A 6,659-nucleotide genomic window follows, 5' to 3' on the forward strand; every position below is an offset into this window, starting at 1 on the left:
AGGAGCAGGAAACAGCTGGGGGCAATACACAAGCCAACCAGCTTCTGCACTCACCTCTCCTCCGAGGGCTTGCTTGTTGACAAGATCATTCAGCAAACATTGACCCAGTGATGCAGAAGGCAGGTGATGAAGGGCAGGTCGAAATTGGGAGAGTATACAATCTCCTTGAAGACTTAGGCCTTTCCGGAGCAGAGACGTGGCAGAGTGGGATAAACAGTCTTTGAGCCCATCTGCCAACTGCTAAGCGAAGGCTAGGCCTCAGATTTCCCAACCGTCAGTTGGACAACGTAAAGGAAAACACTTCTGAATTCTGTGCCCAGCGCTGGGGCCCCCAACTTTCTTCCCACCATGGTGTGTGTGTGTGTGTGTGTGTGTGTGTGTGTGTGTGTGTGTGTGCGCGTGTGTGCTGATGCCATTTTGTCTTTGAAAGGAACGGGAACAAAGCGTAAGTGAGATTTCTGAGTGGGGTACATCAGGCCTCTCGGGGACCTGTGGAGGCTTGACACAGCACCACCTCCACAGTGACAGCGTGAACACCATGTCAGCCCTGTGCGGTGCGGTTCACCCCTGGGTTGACAAGGCTGCCTGCCATAGTGCTAATGAAGCTCCCGCTGGGAGTTCAAGAGCTGAGGACCAGCCGCCCAACCCTCCCCTTCTCTTTTGCCAGCCTCCCTGGCTCGCTGAGGGGGGGGGGTCTTCTCAGAGGGGCTGTGTGCTTGTCAGAAGAAAATGAGGCAGGATTTTAGAAGTGCTCTGGGCCTGGCTGTCCAGTCACTCTTCAGTAAAGGAGAAAGAAAATTAGTAAAATGTGGAATCATTTGAAGAAATTAGACCTACTTGGTCCAAGATTAAGAATAGCTCTAATTAAGTGGTCTCATCTTTCTTGCTGGGGAAGGAAAAAAAAATCACTTCAGCTCTTCATTTCTCAAGCCTCCCTATGAGGAAATATGTGCAAAGGCTTCTGGGATGTTTATTAGGTCGTTTTGTTTTAATCACCAGTGCAGAGCTTGCCGGGAGACACTGCAGACCTTTCGGTAAATTCTCAATCAGCCACTTTAAAAGCTTGTCTGGAACCTTCTCCTGAAGTCTACCCCATCCTTCAGTAGAGAGAAAATTTTCATTCATTTCTCTTTTGTTTTGTTTTGTTTTCTGCACTGTCAAGCACAGGAGGCCCTAGACCCTCACATAAGGGGCCCAGTTTTAAGGCTTCACCTTAGCTCTCCAGGTGCTGGAGGGCGGAAAAGAACTTACGAGAGGTTATAGGAGCCGGGCCCAAGAGAGGAAATCTATTCCAAAGGCTCTCAGAGGAAAGGACAGGTCCTCAGAGTGATATGGGGTTGGAACGGGCATCCCGGAGGAGGTGGCATGTTCACAGAGATGACGGATGGGAGGCAATGATGTGGAGCAGGAGTGGCCGGGGGAGAGGAGGCTCAGGCAGAGGCCCTAGGAAGCTCAACAAGAGAGCCATTGTAGAGCGCCCGGAGGGCGAAGGCAGAGAGGTGAGGTGGTAAAGTCAGCAAGGCCAGATCCTGCGCAGTCTTGTCAGCCTTGGTTGGGACTTGAAGTTTGTATTCTTGGGGTTTTAAGCAAGGGCGTGACAAGCTCTTTGGTTCTCCAAGGCGCTCTGACAGCTGGGATGATCTCGGGCTGTGTCTGGAGCCATGTGTAAGCCATGTATAAGATGTATTCCCAAAGACTGGAAATGACAGTGGTTAGGGCTGAGGGCCATTCTGCTACGCCGCCAATCTGTAAGAAATTGCCATGTTGGAAGGCAGTGTGGGGGAGGGAGAGTTTTAGCTCTGCCCCTTAGGCGTTCTTATCTGGATCTGAGAACTAAATCAATTAGATTGTCACATGACAGATCAATAAGGGAAAAGCATGCAAAGGTACCACAACTTTTCCATGGCCCAGGAGCCGTCTCGAGAATGGAGCAGGGACCCAGAGGAGCAAGTGGGCTGGACTGTGGTAAGGGTAAGGGTGAAACAGATGGAGAAGCTCCTGGTTGGATAAAGGCCCAGCTCCCAGAATTGATTTGCACCAAACTCTCTCAGCTGCAATTTCCCAACCTTGGTGGTAAAGGTGAAGGTACTTCCTTCCAGCACAGTGAGGCTGTCTTTCACGTGGGAGTTCCATCTCTGCTTCTAAGAAGCATGAAGAGAACTGGTTTTGTAGCCTTAGCTAACAGAGTGCTGGGTGAGGATGTGGGAAGCCCTGGGATCCACTGGGAATGGCAGTGTAGGCCTGTATTCTTAGCACTTGGAAGGTGGAGGCAGGAGGATCACAAGTTCAAGGTCATCCTCAGCTACAGAGCAAGTCTGAGGTAAGCCTGAGCTACAGGAGACTCTGTTTCAAAAACAAAACAACCATTAACAAAAAAAGAAGAAAGAAAGAATGAAAGAAAGGAAGGAAGGGAGAGAGAAAGGGAGGGAGGGAGGGAGGGAGGGAGGGAGGGAGAGAGGGAGGGAGGGAGAGAGAGAGGGAGAGAGAGAGGGAGGGAGGGAAAAGAAGAGAAAAGAAAAGAAAAACAAGAAATGAGCCAAGATGACCTTCCACCCATTAAATTTAGGCAACAAAATTCCATCTTACATCTTAGTAGCTGAGACAAATATTTAAGACATAGAAGGAAAGTACTGGCCGGAAATGGTGGCACATGCCTTCAGTCTCAACATGGGAGGCAGAGGCAGATGGATCTCTGTGAGTTCTGGGCCACCCTGTTCTGCATGGTGAATTCCAGACCATCCAGGGCTACAAAATGAGACCATGTCTAAAAAACAAAAGCAAAAAAGTATCTACTATTGGATAGATGTGGGCACACGTGCACACACACACACACACACACACACACAGAGAGAGAGAGAGAGAGAGAGAGAGAGAGAGAGAGAGAGAGAGAGAGAGAGAGAGAGAGAGAGAGGAACAAAGGGGAGGGAGGCAAATATGGTCTTAGAATCTAGAGGGACAGGAGGGAACCACAGCTACTGGCTGGGCCCAGGTTCCAAAGGAGGGAAGAGGGAAGAAATTCCTGACTTGATGTTCCCTCCCATGAGCTGGTGCCTCCACAGGCCAGGTGTGGCAGAACCCAGGTAACCCAGAGCCCAGAATCCTACAGGGACACAGAACAAATGGGCAGGGCCAACAGTGGGCAGCCAGTGAAGGGAGACATGCCATGCAGGGTCTTGTCTGTTTTGTCCATTTGCCCTTTGGAGTCAGGTGCCTCCTGAAGCAAGAGCGTGAGGTGGGGAACCTCCTTGCTGCAGAAGAAGCCTCCCTACGGGAGGAATGTCCATCAGGCTTTGCCTGGGCTCCAGGATCGTGCCCTTGAACCCCATTCCAGCACCAAGCATGAGCCCCTGCTCAGATCTCAGGTTGAGAATCTGTCCTAGAGTTTCCCTCTCTCTCTCTCTTCACACTCTATCAAGTATCTAGAGGGGCAAAGCTCATGAACTCGGCCCCTTTATTCCTCTGGGTTGCCATTAGCAGGTCCAAAGCAGGAAGGTCATTGCTTTTTTTGGGGGGGGGATTTCCACACGCCTGCCACCCTCCACACCCAGAACTTCCTTCTATCCCTAGCACTTACCACTGTGGCATAACCCATAAACCCTTGGAGGTCCTTCCTGTACCCCTCCAGGCCAAGTATCTATTAGTATCTGTTCTCCCAGAATGTCTGTCTCCCAGGGGACCCCAAAAGAGACAGCTACTGTAGATGATTAATAGGGTTTTTTGTTGTTCTTTTGTTTTGTTTTGTTTTGTTTTTTGAGACAGGGTTTCTCTGTGTCGCCCTAGCAGTCCTGGAACTCACCCTGTAGACCAGGCTGGCCTTGAACTCAGAGATCAGCCCACCTCTGCCTCCTAATTGCTGGGATTAAAGGTGTGTGCCACCACCACCTGGCAGATTATTATTATTATTATTATTACTATTATTATTTTATTTAAGACAAAGTCTCTCAGGGCTAGGAATGTAGTTCAGCTGGTAGGATTCTTGCCTATCCTGACAAAGCCCTAGGTTCAGTTGCTAGCACAACATAAAACTTGGTTTGGTGGTGGAATCCTAGCACTCTGGAGATAGAGAAAAGTGGAGCAGAAGTTTAAAGTCCTCCTCAGTTGCGTAATAAGTTCCAGGGCAGCCTGGGATACATGAGAATGTCTTTAAAAAGAAAACTCTTAAGAAGAGTCCTACTATGTATCCAGGGCTGGCCTTGAACTCATGTCTTCCTGCACCAGGTTGCTATAGTTTTTGATGGATGGGTGGATACTTGAAAGAGGGGTTGGACTGCCTACCTCTGCCTATGTAGAGGGAGGGGAGTGCCCTGGGCTGAGGAGGAGGGGACAGGGGGAAGCCTCTTCCCCATTTGTGTCATAGGAAGAAGCTCCAGCCATGCAAGATGGGACTAGGATCCAGTGCTCCTTTCTGCAGTTTTGGGTACCCTACGACATAAGATATGCTTGGAGGGGACTGAGGGGGCAATATGGTAATGAGGGGAGAGGTAGGCCTATCTTGGTCTCTACCCTTCCAAGAGGACCAGGACAGCAAGGCAGGGTGGATCCCTGGGCCCCAAGCCAGAAGTACCAGCTTAGGGACCTGGCCCTGTCTGGCTCCAGCCTGGCTGCCCCTTCCCAGGCTGTCAATCTCCCTCGACAGGTTCTAGGATTAGGTTTGCTTGTTCAAACCACCCGCCCTCCCATCCTGGAAGGTCTGAGGCCCCAGGATGTCATAACCCAGCCAAGCTACACTGCCAAAGCCATCTGGGTCCACTTAGGCCTGTGGTGTGGGGGCCAGAGGCACCCTGGCCTGTGAGATTCTCAGTGGGGGCTAGCAAGGGGGTGTCCCAAGGCTCTTGGGGGCCTTCTGGGCCAGACCTCCACACGATGGCAGCATGCTTGCACTGAACCCTCTGGTCTGCTTGGCTGGGCCTGGACCCAGCACCGCCCTGGGCTCTCTGGCCTGCTCCCCGCTTCTGGAGGCATGGTTTCTGCACTCTGGAAAAGACGGTGCCTCTCACCAGTCCCTTGCTTCCACAAGGACCTTTTAGGCTCACGTCTTTCCTGGGAAACCCATCCAAGGGAGAGCCTCACCTCTCCGCCTGTGGCTGTTCCTCCCCACCCCCTGCTTCAGCAGGTAGGAAGGCACAGGCGTGAGTGCCTGGTGCCTTTGGGGCCTCGTGTGAGTGGTGTGTTCTCCACATCACAGATGGCCTCTCCAAAGCCCAGCCTGGCTCAATGGTCCCCTGCTCTGGCTGAGGACGCTGTTGAGAGCTATGCAGAGCACAAGGGTCTTATGCCGTTTGCTGGAGGGTAGTCTGGGGAATCTGAATAAGGAACATGGCTGTTCCAGATCTACCTGCTGAGCAGAGATACCCCTGAAGACAGTGGAGGGGAAACTAAAACTTCCCTGCTCCCTAGCCTCCAAATCTGCCCCGAGAAGAACAAACAAGGCCTATCGTCTCCTGACCCTACTTCTTATCTTTTCCTCTCTCTCCACCAGCTTCAATAGCTTCTCCTCATGTCCCTAACAGTGACGTGTCCCCCCACAGTCTACCCTCTTTGTTTGTCCACCTCTGTTCCCTGCAGGTTTCCCCTGCCCTCCAAATTCTCTCTCTTCTGCTGTGAGCTTCATTACATCGCTAAAGACTCAGGCTCCAGCCAGAACCTTCTGTAGACTTGGCCTTTTTTTTTTTTTTTTTTTTTTTTTTTTAATGAGAGAGAACACTTAGCTTTCTGGGTAGGCATCAAACTGGACCAAGTGGCTATTAGGATTTCATAGGGCTTAGTGGGTTCCACTGAACATTAGCCTAGGTTTAGGCGCAAAGGCATTCGTGAGGACATGGGCTCTGTGTCTCTAGCTAGCAGTAAATAGACAGGCAAGAGGGAATCCCACCAACACCTTATCCGCCCAGGCTGTCCCCTCCATAGCCATCAGGGGCAGTCCACCCCTCAAGAGCAGTGTGCTCAGCTGGAAGAGGCTTCAACCTGGGGATAGGGGGCAGTGCCTAGAAAGGCTTCAGAACGCATTTTTGTTGTTGCTGTTTTTAACTCAATATTATTCTTTTGGCTATTTTTCTCTCTACTTACAGAGCTCTATAGAATCTTGGAAAATCCAGGCAAGTACAAAAAAGAAAACAACATTCATAAAAACCCATACTGTGAGCTGGGGATATAGTGCCACAGTAGGGTGTGCTAGGTTTGATCTCAGCATGAAAAAATGAAGAAACAATAAACAAAAAAATCTCTGACTTTTTCACTACTTCAAGATAACCATGACTAACAATTTTAGCATATTTCCTTCACATATTTTTGCAAGTAGAGTTTCACATACACTGTGTGTGTTTGTGTGTGCATGTGTGCATGTGTGCGTGTGCATGTGTGCGCGCGTGTGTGTGTGTGTGTGTGTGTGTGTGTGTGTGTGTGTGTGTGTGTGTAGGTCAGAATGCTGAAATCAGTTTTTTCTTTCCACCATGTAGGTCTTGGGGTTAAATCCAAGTTGTCTGGCTTGGCAGTAAGCATTTTTACCCACTGAACCATCTCACTCGCCCTAATTTCATATTTTTGTTAAAATACAACACACAATTTTATATAGGTTTTTACTTAAAATTTTGCTGCAGGCATTTACCATAATTATATGCATGTAATGTTATAGTTTTTTTTCTTAGCATATCAAAAACATT

Source organism: Peromyscus maniculatus, chromosome 14 (assembly GCF_049852395.1).
Source record: "Peromyscus maniculatus bairdii isolate BWxNUB_F1_BW_parent chromosome 14, HU_Pman_BW_mat_3.1, whole genome shotgun sequence".
NCBI classification, from domain to species: domain Eukaryota; kingdom Metazoa; phylum Chordata; class Mammalia; order Rodentia; family Cricetidae; genus Peromyscus; species Peromyscus maniculatus.